The 14,064-nt window shown below is 34.9% G+C and overlaps 1 protein-coding gene across 2 annotated transcripts in view; it reads left to right on the top strand.

Annotated features, from left to right (window-relative positions):
* The window catches only part of chst11 (carbohydrate (chondroitin 4) sulfotransferase 11), a 38,854-nt gene that overhangs the window by 4,459 nt on the left and 20,331 nt on the right, over positions 1-14,064 (top strand). The window lies entirely within an intron of this gene.

Genomic DNA, 14,064 nt, shown 5'->3' with positions numbered 1-14,064 from the left:
CATTCACCAAATCCAACATCTGGATGCCAGCCACCCACATCTGGAAGAATGAAGAGAGATCTCTGTGATGGCTGATTATATCCTAAATCCCATAATAACTTAGCTTTTTTAGGAGCTGGTGCTTTAAATATTTTGGTAAAGTGAGTTTGTTTTGCGTGATTATGTGTTGCTCCTTTTCTGAATTTGATAATTACAGATTCGGGAGGTCATGGTGTGTGCAGATCCCAGAAGAAGTGCTCGGAGGTTGTTCTTTTATAGCTTAGGAGACATAAAGTTCTCAGATACGTTTTATACAAGTGACTTGGTTTTGATATTGTTCCTGAAAAGTCCTTAGGAAGAATAAAATTAGACAATTGTTGACATACAGCATAAGTATAGAGGTCTAAAATGTGTGTGTGCTGATATTTTTAACATTTGGAGTCTTTTGTTCAGGAGAAAAATCAGCAGGAGACGTCTAGGAGAATCAAATGAGATCTCATTTGTGCTTTTTTCCTATGGGCACAATAAAGTGGAGATATGTTTGTGTGTGTGTGTGTGTGTGTGTCTCATTAGGGCCTTTGTCAGCCTACTAGATGTAGTCATTATGCTCAGCGTGGAGTGTCAACACGCACTGAATTGAGTGTTTTGCTGGCGAGAGTATTGATAAGCATTGATCTTGCTGTACGACTTGAGCTTTAGACTGTTAATAGGAGAGAAGAAGAGGGACCTTACCATATTTGGCTATTATTTATGCCCATTAACATGATGAGAGGGAGAGGTCATATTTTTATTCGGTGACAGTGTGAACTATGGGATGAGAATGGCTAATAAAAACACACACACACACACACAGACTCATGCAAAATCAAGTTATATGTCATGATCTGACTTCAGAATCCAATTTTTATTAATGTTATGCAAAATTATTAACAAAACAATCAGATATTAAATTATAATAATGATACATTACTTTATTAATTTTATAAGCTCTAATTACTTATTAGAGATTATAAAATTAATATAAATACAATACAATACAATATAATATAATAATAATATACTAATTTAATAGAAACAAATAGTAACACAGTAGTAATGAAAAAAAAAAAAACTGACAGCCAACTCACATCGATATAATGTAATATAATTAAAAAATATTTAAATTGTAAAGTATCTGTTGTATAGAATTTTTGGGATCTTAATTTTTATAAAAAATCTTCTTTTTATCAGTATTTCTTTTGATTATTGGTTCTGAAATATGACCTGCACATTTCTTTGTGAAATCCATCACTTCGGGTTCATTTCTGAGTTTTTCACATTCAGGCTGAGCAAGTCTTTAGATTTGCTCAGAATTAATTACATTCTTGAAAAGTCCTAAAGTGAATTATGGTTTTTAATTAGGGAAAGGGTTTGACTGTGTCTATATGCTTTCAGGAGGGGTGTGTATTTTGTACAGACTTCTCCTGACTATTGTGTGTTTTAAAAAATTGCCGTTAATAGCCATAGATAAGTTATCTATTACTATCCACTTCTACTGAACAAGAACACTTGTCTTAAACACACACTATGTGCATATGAGGTAGATTTGTTCTAGCAATACTTGATAGCTTATCCTGTCCGTTGATTAAAACATATTTATCAATGCAACATGCCAAAGTTAAGATAAAGGATTAGAGAGGCGATTAGAAAGAGACAAAGAAAAGCACAAGTGAAAACTTGCGTGAGAAGATATGCGATGATGGAGAAATACCACATTTCACTGGGTGTGAGCGATCACCATGGAAACAGTGGCATGTATGATGTGTGTTTTGGGGGATGGGGTGTGAGAGTATAAACAGGTGTTCATACATGTGCGTGTGTGTTAGCGATGTGAAGGCTTTTCTTTTGTGGGTGTTTGTAAGCATGTGGATGTGAGGGCTCACTCCCTTGAATAATAAGATGATGGGTGGATACCACGAGAACCCATGGCTGTTATTCATGTTCATTCATTTACTCCCTCTTCTTCAATGGCAGGAATCGATACATTGAGCAATCGCATCTGGTATGAAGAGACGCATGACACTTGATATGAGTGCAGATTTGAGGTGAAAGAGAGAAATGGAGAGAACTTGTGTAATTCATAGATTGCATGGGTTGGGGTAAAATCCTTAAGAAACGGGTGTATAAGCATAGACACATTTTTGGATGTTACATTTTTTCTGATATTCTACTTTAATATGTGTGTGTTTGAGCACATGATCAACTATAGATAAAACAACACTGGTTCAGCCAATGGTGTTAGTTTGGGGGCGGGATTATGAGTTTGTCCAGCCAATGGCAGATGAGGAGAGTGTTCGGGGAAACCCATTTGAAAACAGTAATTATTTGTGCTCAGTGGTATAGAAATTACATTTCAAATGAAAAAAAAAAAAAAAATTTAAATGGTGGTAAAATATACATGTTTACTTAAATTGTAACCTAAAATCTTGATGTCAAACAATAACAGGTAATGCACATAAATATGGGTGTATATTCATGCCCCCATTACTACGTTACGTTACGTTATTACAAACAACGGCAGATTGGGTCATTTCTGAGAGCTTCTTGGAGTAACAAGGAGACTTTTACATACCAATAAATGAAGAATTAATATTGAGCAACATACATTATAAAAACAATATTGCCAGTTACTCTATCTGTTTTTGCTCTCCCTAATACATTTCTTTTTGAACCCTGAGTGTTTTTGAACAAAATGGTTGAGTGAATGATTCACTGATTCATGCATAGAAACAGTCACTTGTTTCATTCATTAATGGAACAGTGCTGTTAAACAAATGAATGATTCAATGACTCACTTGTAAAGTTAGTAACCTGTTTCATTCCTGAATGAAGCTGCATGTTTGAACAAATACATTAAACCAATGAATGCATCTATGACTCTCTAATAAAGACAGTTACTTGTCGCCACCTACTGGCAAAACAATGCAACCTACAGAAAGAATCAATGAAATATCCTCAACACTAAAGGTTCGTTCACAACAAGGATAACAACTATAATGATAACTCAATTATAGCTATAACTATAACTATGAAGTTTTAATATTCATAATGAGGAAACAATATCATTTGAGTAACTTCCAGAATAATTTTTTTCCCAGCTAAAAAACTACAAAAACATTGACAGCCAATCAGAATTTACACAACTTTAAAGACCTTGAGCATTTAAAGTGACAGACAACATAACTCTATTGTGTTTTTATAATAAACCGAATGTTATCATGCATTGATGTGGACGGTAATATTGTTAGTGTTATAGTTACAGTTTTTGGTGTGAATGGGCTTTAATGCACAGACTGTCAAACTCCAGTAATGTGAAGGTCCTGCTAACATGTAAAGGGAATATATGGGATGAACCTGAAGTGTATACTACAACAGATTCCTGCTGCATTTAGATGTGTTACAATGGCCTTGTCCCTCACACAGTCAGTAAGTGGAAGCATTTGTTTTGTGACACTGTTGAAGGCCCTGGAATAATTTGCATCCAGAGTGACTGGTTTGACTTGACTACTGTCACCCCCCCCCCTTCCGGGCTATTTTAAGATCTCACTGTTGCATAGTTCTCCTCCAGTCTGTAATTTTGTGGTATGTGCATGTGTATGTGTATTTCAGCTACTTTAAAACCATACCATTCTGCTTTGAGAATAAGGAAGAGAAACCTGGACATTATGTAGAGAAAAGATATTGCCTATAAATCATGTGGAAGTGTGTGTGTGTTTGAGTGAATAGTAGTGCTGTATAGAGTCTCATTCCAAACCTCAAAGCCAGAGCAAAGACTGATTATTAAACAGTCTCAATGCAGTTTTGTTTGCTTAATTCATATTTTTTGTCAGTTTTCTTGGTTTTTAAAAGAACACCCTTGACCATGACGTGAAGACATCCCATCAGTGCACTTCCCTGTACGTTACCATGGCAACAGCCACAGTGGCCCTTATGGGGGGCATTTGGTAAGAGGTAGCGGGTGATTTACGGGCCTGATTTTCTGAGCATGCTCAAAATAGTAAGACTAAACAAAGAGCCAAAACAGTGCAAAACACTGCTCGCACAGACAGCATTGCACAGCAGTTCACTGCTTCATACTCTGTGCTCGTTCACACACATAAAGCTGATTGTCCTCTGATTTTTGCTTTATAAAAGCAGCCATTGTGCAAGATCTATGTGTTTAAGATAGTCTCAAATAAGATGCTGGGGATTATTTCATGAAGTCTTACAGATGAGTACTATTCCATTTTGTGGCTCCTTTATTTGCTGAGATATACCATATATAGTAGGGTTTTCATATTTATGACATTTCTGCTGAGAATTAATTCTATTATCAAATGATTGCATTAATTATTTCATTATCTTTTTGTTCGTAAGACTTCTTAATATGAAATATATAATTGCTGATAATCAAATATTTGCAAACAAATATTGCACAGAGTAGAATTACATTATTTTTTTTAAATGAACTGAAATTGAAATATTAAAATATTTACCTATAAATATAGTAATATTTAAATTTTACATTAACAATGTTGCTAGTATTATAGTAAATGAATAACAACAACATCGATAATAATAATGATAATAATAATAATATTTATTATTATTATTATTAGTAGTAGTAGTAGTAATTTACTATAATATTTAGGTTGGTTGGGTTCCAAAAATCATCAGTAATAATAATAATAATTATTATTATTATTATTATTGTAAAATTTGGAGCAGTATAGTTTAGATTACATAGTTATTTTATTAATACAATTTATTATTATTTTAGTACATAATAATAATAATAATAATAATAAAATGTATTATTATTACTATTTGGAATGGTATTGTTTAAAAGATAATATTGTTAAACACAGTCAAAGGGTGCTGGAAAACTCATACTGGAGTTTTGAGTGATCACAAAATCTGCTGCTGTACTGAAAAGACACGACGTATTAGTGTGTATAACAGTCGCAATGTCAAATAATCACATATGGTCATATATAATTGATAACACTGTATGGAACCAAAACTGTAATATATGTCAAGGTGAGCAAAGCACAAGAGGGGAGAGGAGAATCAGACTGGAAAATGCTCCAACTGCACTTGTAATTCGGGGGTTGTCTGATTTAATGAAGCTAATTAGAGGTGTAAGTGCGTGATCTAATCCAACCACACTCTAAACAGAAGGACTGTGGATGTGAGAGGCCCATCAGACTGACCCCTCCCACCCCCATGCAGAACAGTAATGGTACACTCCTGTGCTAACAGACTGCATGGGTCACTGTTGTGGGTCTCTGGGGTAGGATCGGTGAGCACATTATTTGGATTGTTGTATCTCTCCAACTTTTCTGTATGCCACTCTCAGTCTAAAACATTCATGAGGTTCCTCGGGTCAAATCAGCTCCAGTCTCGCACACTTAGACCTTGACTGATAGTTAAAAGACCAGCCACTTAGACAGGAGGACAACATTTGACCCACATGAATTTAAATAGGTTGCAAATGAAGAATTTATGTGATTTGACTTGAGAAAAGTGTGATAAAATAGGTATGCATGCCTCGCAATACTGTAAACGTGTACAGATTGCACACGAGTGTGTTAAGGCCATATCCTCTCATTACAGTGCGATATGGATATGATAAACGTTTTTTAAACTCTGCAGTGGAAAGAGAGATGTTTCAAACGGTCGATGATTGAAGTCATGCCGTGGCTGAAGTGTTGCAGTGTCATTTGTCTTCTGAGCATCTGGCTGACTGCTGTTTGATTCTCCATATCTAACCATGCATTAGACCTACGCTGGTTCCTCCTGATTATAGAGCTTCTGCTGCTCTGAAGATGCAGTCTCAGATAACACGGAGTTTAGCTTTAGACTCGGACACCGTTGGTTTCCATTCCTTCAGTTGCTATTTGTTGTGTTTCTGTCCTGCAGCTTCTTCTCCTTCTTCTTCTTCAAGGGTGTGTCATACAGAATTAGAGGTTTGTGGTGGAAGTATGTTTGAGAGAGGAGAAACTGTGACCTAGCAGCTATAAATAGTGCCTGGCTTGCTTCACAGAGAGATTTACAATATATGCTACAGTATAACTATAAGTGTTCCTGTCTGAATTTATGCATTCAATAAGGACATTTATTAATCATTTACAATGATCCAGTTCTGTCAAGCTCAGATGAATATGAATTAAGCTGGTTGGAAATAGCTACTAAGTATGTAAAAACTCAAAATGTACAGTTGTTACCTTAATGCAACCCATTTTACTTCAATAATGTGAATTTTTTTTTGTGAAATGCTAAAAAAAAATGTGGGATGGGACTTGATTTTATCTGTCAGGAAGTGATTGGGTTATGAAAAGTGGGCATTACATTCAAGTTTCATAAAACAATGCCAAAGTAGCTATTTGCCTAATGGTTAACATGATCTAATAGCCCACACATGCCACACATGGTTATTAAATTAGATTTTTTATTTATTAATTATATATATTTTTTATTTGGAATAACATATCTAAATAAATATTTCACAATAAGAGCGGGATCATGAATTAGTATGAATTGGATTTCATATTGAATTTAAGTCTACTTAACCTGAGCCTTAACTCTTAATTAATTAATAATTCACAAACAAAGAAAGAAAAAAAAACTAATAACACTGTAATAATTTTTATATAATTTTATATATTAAATACATACAGCACAAAATGGTAGGTGCTGTAAAAATTAAGCTTAAAAACCTCTAAAAATTACAAATGTCTTTTAAAAAACATTTTTTTATATATATTTTTTATATTTAAAGGTACTTTTTTAACTATCTACAGTAAAGAATATAATTTGAATATATAATATATAATTTTCCTAAATTATGTTTTTGCTTTAATCAGAAATGTTGAATTAATACCATACCATAATGACATACAAAGAGGTCAGATGTATATAAAATTATACAAAAGGTCAAAAGTAAATCACCTCATGGTGGTTTTATTGTATCATATGCTGAATGGTTAAAAAAGTTTTTTTTCAAACTGTGGACAACATGCATCAGAGGGTTATTTCAGTTATATTAAACATAATTTATTTTACTTAAAATAAGTTCATTTATATGTTCCCACATTTTTTTTTTACAGTGTAATTAAAATATTACATCAGTAGGCATATGCACATGCGGGAAGGAGACCAAACGTAGATCTTTTCAGTGAGAGAACTTCCTTAAATGGAGGCTAAATGCTTTTTTAACCTCCCAAGGGCCTTTTTAATGCCTAGGGGGCCATGCTGTAGTTCTAACATGCCACAACATTATACAGCTCAGTTAGATGCTTTCGTTTTAATTGCTGAGTCTAGTTTTGAGAGATTTATTTACATTTTGAAGCTATTTTCTAAACACCCATTTAAAGTGATTTATTCCATTTCTGCCTCATTTTTAATCTGAAAAAGCCACTGAGATGGGCGGTATACATGGTAGGCAAGCAAATCTGGTGAGAGACGGATATGTTTGGAGAGAGGCATATTGATTAAAGGGTCACATTCATGCACTGCGCTCACTAAAACTTATGGTGCATAAACACTTTAGAGAGTTTATCAGATACCTCATTTTTGCTTCAAAGAGCTTAAGTATCCATCATTTTATTTCCCAGGGTCCCCGGTGTAAACAAACGTTTGCCATCTGCCAGGTTTACTGCTTGATGTCACCCGCTGGTGCTGTCAGATGTGGCTAGTTGCTGGTTCCCAACAAAACTGTCCGCAATGACCTGAAATCAGAAGTAGTTAGAGAGAGGAGAAGTTGCATCAGAATAAGAAAGACAGAATGCAATAGCAAAGTTCATGAAGGGAAAAGTTTACTCAAAAATAACAGCTCTGCCATCATTTACTGAAACCATATGCCTTTTTTCTGTGGAACACAAAAGGAGTTTGGAAGAATGAGAAAGCTAGAAGCTACTTTTTTCCCACACAATGAACTTGAACGATTCCTGAGTTAGTCAAACTCTAAAAAAGACAAAATAATTTAATGTACCATAAAATAATGAACTTCTCCAATTTCAAATTACTCTTCGTTTGTACACATATTTTATTTTCTACATAAAGCAATATAGATGTATTATTATTAAATAAATTAATATTCATAACAGTATTTATTTAGCAAGAGTACTGTTGCTAAATAACAGATTTGCTGCATTGAGCACAACACAGTAGGTAATGTTTCATTCCTGAATGAATCAGAATTTCTGAATGAATCAGTTGAGTGAATGATTCAATGATTCACTCATTAAGAGTCATGTCACTTGTTCAGTGTCTGGATGAATCAGCAGAACAAACTCTTGAGCAAATGATCAAATGATTCGCTCATAAAGAGTTAGGGTTAGGGTTATAAAGAGTTAGGGTTAGGGTTAAACCTCTTGTTTAGTTTCTGAACAAATCAGCATTTCTGAATGAAACGGTTGAGCGACTAATTCAATGATTTTCTTGTGAAGAACTTCTTGTTTAAGTTTCTAAATGAATCAACGTTTTTGGAAGGAATAATTTATGTGAGGTTCCTGTCACTACCTAGTACATCTTCTGCTATTTTTTAGCAAATAACGGTTTTATCATTATGATTGAGTTCAATCATGCATACTTTTAAGTCATTGAAAATCTTCTCCTCTGCCATAGTTTTCACATCTTGAGGCACCAAATTTAAATACGATTTTCAAATATTCCATCTCATTACAGTCCTAACCTGCACTAACTCTTTAAAGCGTTGCCTTTCAAAGTGTGAGAAGCATAGTCTTTGATCACTATACAGAAAGCAACATGAAATGACATGTTGATATTCTCTCATTGAAATGACAACAGCATGAGCTGTAGACCAGTGTCTGTTTCCTATTCTCCAAACCAGGACGTGTACGTTCCAATGGGAATGCTTCGGTTGTAGTTGGGATATGAACAATGACTGCAGGCAGCATTTCAACTATCTTTTCTTTTTTTTGCACTCTCTCTTCTCTTTAGCTGACACAAGCACTTCCTTCCATTTTCGTGATAGCTAATTACCCACATGGGCACACAGAGCAGAGCTTAGTGTTGGCCTGGAAATGCTCTTGACAAGCCGCCGATGGTTTTAAGCTTTATTGCATCATCAATGATGTCAGAAAGTACAATCATATTAAACCTCAGGATCTATATGAGAATCTCGTGGGCATTATACATAAAAGAGGGAAAGACTTCATATGTGAGAAGTCATATCGGTCTTGAGAGGTGAGATCAAAAAGGTCACCTATGTTGTCTTCATGTAATGAAATCAGATTATGAGGTCATATTTCTCAATATGTATTTGCAAACCGCTCACAATGTCTTTATTATCAGTGTGTGTGTGTGGTCTATGACTGTGAGGGAATGCATCGTCTTGTTTGACTGTCTGTTGTGTTTTATTTTGATGGATGGAGCTCTTGAGTGGCAGATGGCTCTCCAGTCTGCAGACGTGTTATCACACACCAGGGGGTCCGAACACAAAAACACAGCTCTATGCATTAGACGACCAACATTTTGACTTCTTTCTTTGATTGAGAGGAAAGTTTTTCCGTTTTTAATTTCTTTATATGACACTTTCCACAAGTAGTGTACAAAATAAAGCTAATAAAAAAAAGTCTTAAAATGATTTATTTTGTTCTTTGGTCAGTGAAAGAAGTTGAAGTGTGTAATTTCTGTGCCACTGGTATCACCAATGACTGCATAATTATTTTATTTTAACATTTGGCTTCCAGAAAATGTTGTTTGTCCACCTCAAAAAATATTTTATAAGCTGTTTTAGTTTCTATTTATCGTATATGAGCTTTGCAACTTTTTCAATGCTGTTACTAAAATTTGATATCCGAATACAGGGTACCACCTTTATTTGTGTGATTATATTATTTTCAAGCAATAAACATAAAAAAAGAAAATATAAAAAATAGAAGAAAGCAAGCAAACATCTATGCGGTTACTCATTAGGGCTAGATAGTTTGAAATAAAATAAAATAAAATAATAATTAACTAATAAAAATGAATACAGTACAAGTAAATACAGGCAACGCAAACATTTATGTAAAAAATGGATTACTAAGTATTTACTGAGTTTATCTAGCGGTAGTTTGCTTTGTATGTACAAAGTAAATTTACTAAGTATTTTGTATGTTTTTTTAAACTATGTTCATTTTTATATCTAGCATATTAAAAACAATCTCTAAGCAATATCTATACGATATTGCAACACCAGTTTCTACAGTGTTTGTGGGCAGTGCCATATTTAATGAAAGTGCATGTACAGTATAATAAGCAATCAGTATGTTTGTGATAATAGCTGGTGCTGAATCAGCTCAGATGGTGTCAGGCAGCCAAACTCAGCCATTAGACATCAATTTGTCTGATTATGTGTGTGAGTGTATATGATTGAGTGTCTTCCATCAGAGTTTCCAGGTCACCTTTAAACGTGACAGCATCTTGACAGTGACTTAGCGCCCTATTTAAGACTGAAGTACCGCATATGCATGTGTTTTTAATTTTGAACATTGTGTTTTGTGTTTGCTTAAGGCAGTTTTTTGGCCAGAGTTGCAAGACAGATACAGATATTCTTGTTGATCTGATTGCTTCCATTGTTCTCATTTGTAAGTCGCTTTGACTAAAAGCGTCTGCTAAATGATTAAATGTAAATGTAAATATTCCTGCGACCACCTGCAACGCAGATCAAAAAGCCGAGGATAATATTTGCTGCAAATATATAAATCAGAAAGCACTTTTGATGACATCTGCCTGTGGTTGTTTGTGAATTTGAGGGACGTGAAGCCTTTTTTCTCTGTCTGTCTTCAAGGTGACGCGTTTGTCGGTTAGTTTCAGATGTAACGTGATCTGAGGGACAATATGGATGGATGGAGACACAGAGGGAAGAGCGAGACGGATGAATAATGACAGCCTTGTTTGCTCAAAAGAGAGAGTGTGTGTACATTCATTTTGCACAAGGACAGCGATACAAAGATGAAGAGAGACAGAACAGGAAATGGAAGGATGCAGATTCGTCCCGATAGTCTCAAGAAAGAGTTTGGATAATGAATACAGCTGTGTGTGTGTGTGTGTGTGTCCATATTCAGTATGCAATTAGAGCGCTGTGTCGGCATCATGCCGCCAGGATGCTGACACACTCATAAAAAACTCCACAAACAACTTAAACACACACACACACAGCAGAGGTCCATTGAAGTATAATGCAGTTGTTCGAAGAAGTCATATTAATGACTCCTGGTAGTCTTTTGCCTAAATTGTGGGAAAGAATGTCCCCTCAAGGACAGTAAATAATGCCTTAATGTAAGTTTTCTGTGAGGTTTGGGGAGATAAAAACATAATTAGCTCAGTGTAATAACAATAGAAGTCCATGGAAAGTCCCCACCATGAGAGAAAAAAACTAACATGGGCTAATAGACTCCAGTTTCTCAGCTATTTTACTCTGATTCAACATTGTTGACCTACAGGGACCAGATGAAGAGATGACCACTTTTACTGCACTCACCCACACAGCAACTCACACACCCCTCTGTTGAAATGTAGTAGGAGAACATGACAAACACATCTTAACTTGTCTGACTAAGTGGAAAGTCAGATGTGATGGTGAAGACGCAGTTTAAGAACAACTTTTACACCAAACCTGTTCCTGAAGGGCCACTGTCTTGCAGAGTTCAGCTTCAGCTCTAAACACACCTGAACCAAAGTTAGCAATACACGCAATACACACACAACCTTTGTCCAGTAATTATTATTGCTGTCTTTTATATCTATAAATGAAGATTAGGTGGCTACAATAGTGTTAAACCTATGTGAAAAAAGATCTTAACACAGTACACATACACACACACATGAGCTCATTCATTAGGCCATAGGTGAATGGGGAAAGCTCATCCTGTGGTTGTTTGGGTGCAGTGAGTCAGAATATCTCATTTTAAGTTCTCACACACACTTCTGTGTACTTGAGTAATGCGTTTTAAGCTGTTCAGTCAGATTACGAAAATATAAAACAAAAAATTGCTTTCTACTATGCAAAGATATTCTTTATTTTCTGTTGTCTTTTAAAGAGTCTTTCTGCCATTATTGTAATTGTTATTTGATAAATTAAAAAATCATAATGATTAGAAGATTAAATGCTTAAGCAAAAGAGAAATGAGAAAATGCCAGCAAAGTTAATCAGAGAAAGTGAACAATCTGTCCAGATGTCTGTGTCCGATGGGAAATAAACACACATTTCCTCTCAGTCCACACACACACACACACACACACACACACACACACACACACACACACACACACACACACACTCAATCAGTCCTTATCAGCCTTATATTGTTTAACGAAGCCACCGAAATACTTTGTAGAATTTGTAGAATGCTTATTTAAAATGCTAAATTTATATTTAAAAATTTTAAGCACTGTATCAGTGTAACATGTAAAACCATGTTTCTTTGGTGTTTAGATGGTACTCCAAGGTATTTAAAAGAATACCATGGAATTACCATGGTACATGTCCAAAACAAAACACAGCATTTCTATGGGACATGGAAAAAATAAAAATGAAAGTAAAAGTAAAATAATAAATAACAAAATGGAAATAAAATAAACAATGTATTGATTTGTAAAGCCACTTTTTGTAATGCCTATTCAAAATGCAGTCTTTGAATTATTTTCTAGCATTTTATTAATTATCCAGCATATCATATTATTTACATTTCTTTATAATCAATCGAGAGCCCTAGTATTTTCTTGCTAATTTTTGAAAAAAAAAAAAAAAAACAAAAAAAACAGTTTTTTTTGTCTGATGGCCTGTATTTGTCCAAATGGAGCCTTGTCATCTTTATTGACAGAAAACATCCTTTTTATGACTGTATATGCAGTTTTATGAGTGAGTGTATTTTAGTTGCAGTCTTATGGTTTTGTGTGCTCGGAGCGGTGATAAGGGAACTGATGTGTTTTAGAGTATGTTACGGGTAGATAGAGACAGATTAATACTCCAGTATACCATAATCCTCGGCTGATGGATGGCTGCAGATATGTGACTGTGTGCTCATGGCTCAGAGGAAACAGGGCTGCTGGGAATGAGCAACTCAAGGTCATGCGTACAGCTGGGCTAGTTAACAATCCAGCCGGTTAGAGTTTTGCATTAACATCTATATATTATTCAGAGCTCCTTTCCCTTGTCCATTCGCTTTAAACTATGATTGTTGACTTGTTTAGGATGCTAAAACATTCTTGCTTTGCTCATTTAGTCCTTTGATTTCCCCTTGGAATAAACAAGATCTCTGTACCTCAGGTTCTGTAGTTTCCCGGCTCTCAGGAATAGAATATTGACATTCGTTCCTCATCTATCAGCAGCGAGGACATTTCATCAGTGTGTACAGCCTCAGATCTTTACAGCTTAATATTCATAACGCTGCCCACTACATGGTTTGCCACAAACAATGGCCAACTGTCTGTTGAAGCGGGTGAGCTGAAGGTCAGCAGCGCAGAGCGGGGCGGGTGCTGTGGCACCGTCAATGGAGTTGTAATCAAATGGGAAATTACAGCAGGTGTGTGTCCAGTGGACCACCAATTGAATAACAGCACTATGCACCTGGGCACAGGTGGGATCAGGTGGGTGCATGCTCAGGCAGAGTGAACCCATATTAAAACTCTGACAAACACATACACACACTTTGTTGTAATGAGTTAGCAGGCTAGATAAGGCCAGTATTTGAGGTCAAGAAGAAATTAATACCTTTATTCTGCAAGAACACATTAAAATGATCAAAAGTGACAATTAAGATATTTATAATGTTACAAAATATGAATATATTTCAAATAAAATCTGTACTTTTGAACTTTCTATTAATCAAATAATCCTGAAAAAAATATTAGAATGATTTCTGAAATAAATTACATTTTAAAATATGTTAAAACAATAAAAATAACATGAAATAATTCTCATTATCTTTCATTGTTTGGACAGCTTACATTACCTTTTAATTTAAACACTTTATGCAATATGAATTCAATTTCTCACAAAATTATCCAAAGAATGACATTCATCTGGATTTCAATAGAAATGGAAAAAATATGACA

The sequence above is a fragment of the Cyprinus carpio genome, chromosome A4 (genome assembly GCF_018340385.1).
Source record: "Cyprinus carpio isolate SPL01 chromosome A4, ASM1834038v1, whole genome shotgun sequence".
Lineage (NCBI taxonomy): Eukaryota > Metazoa > Chordata > Actinopteri > Cypriniformes > Cyprinidae > Cyprinus > Cyprinus carpio.
Note: the sequence above shows the minus strand (reverse complement) of the source record. Positions and strands in the feature narration are given on the sequence as shown.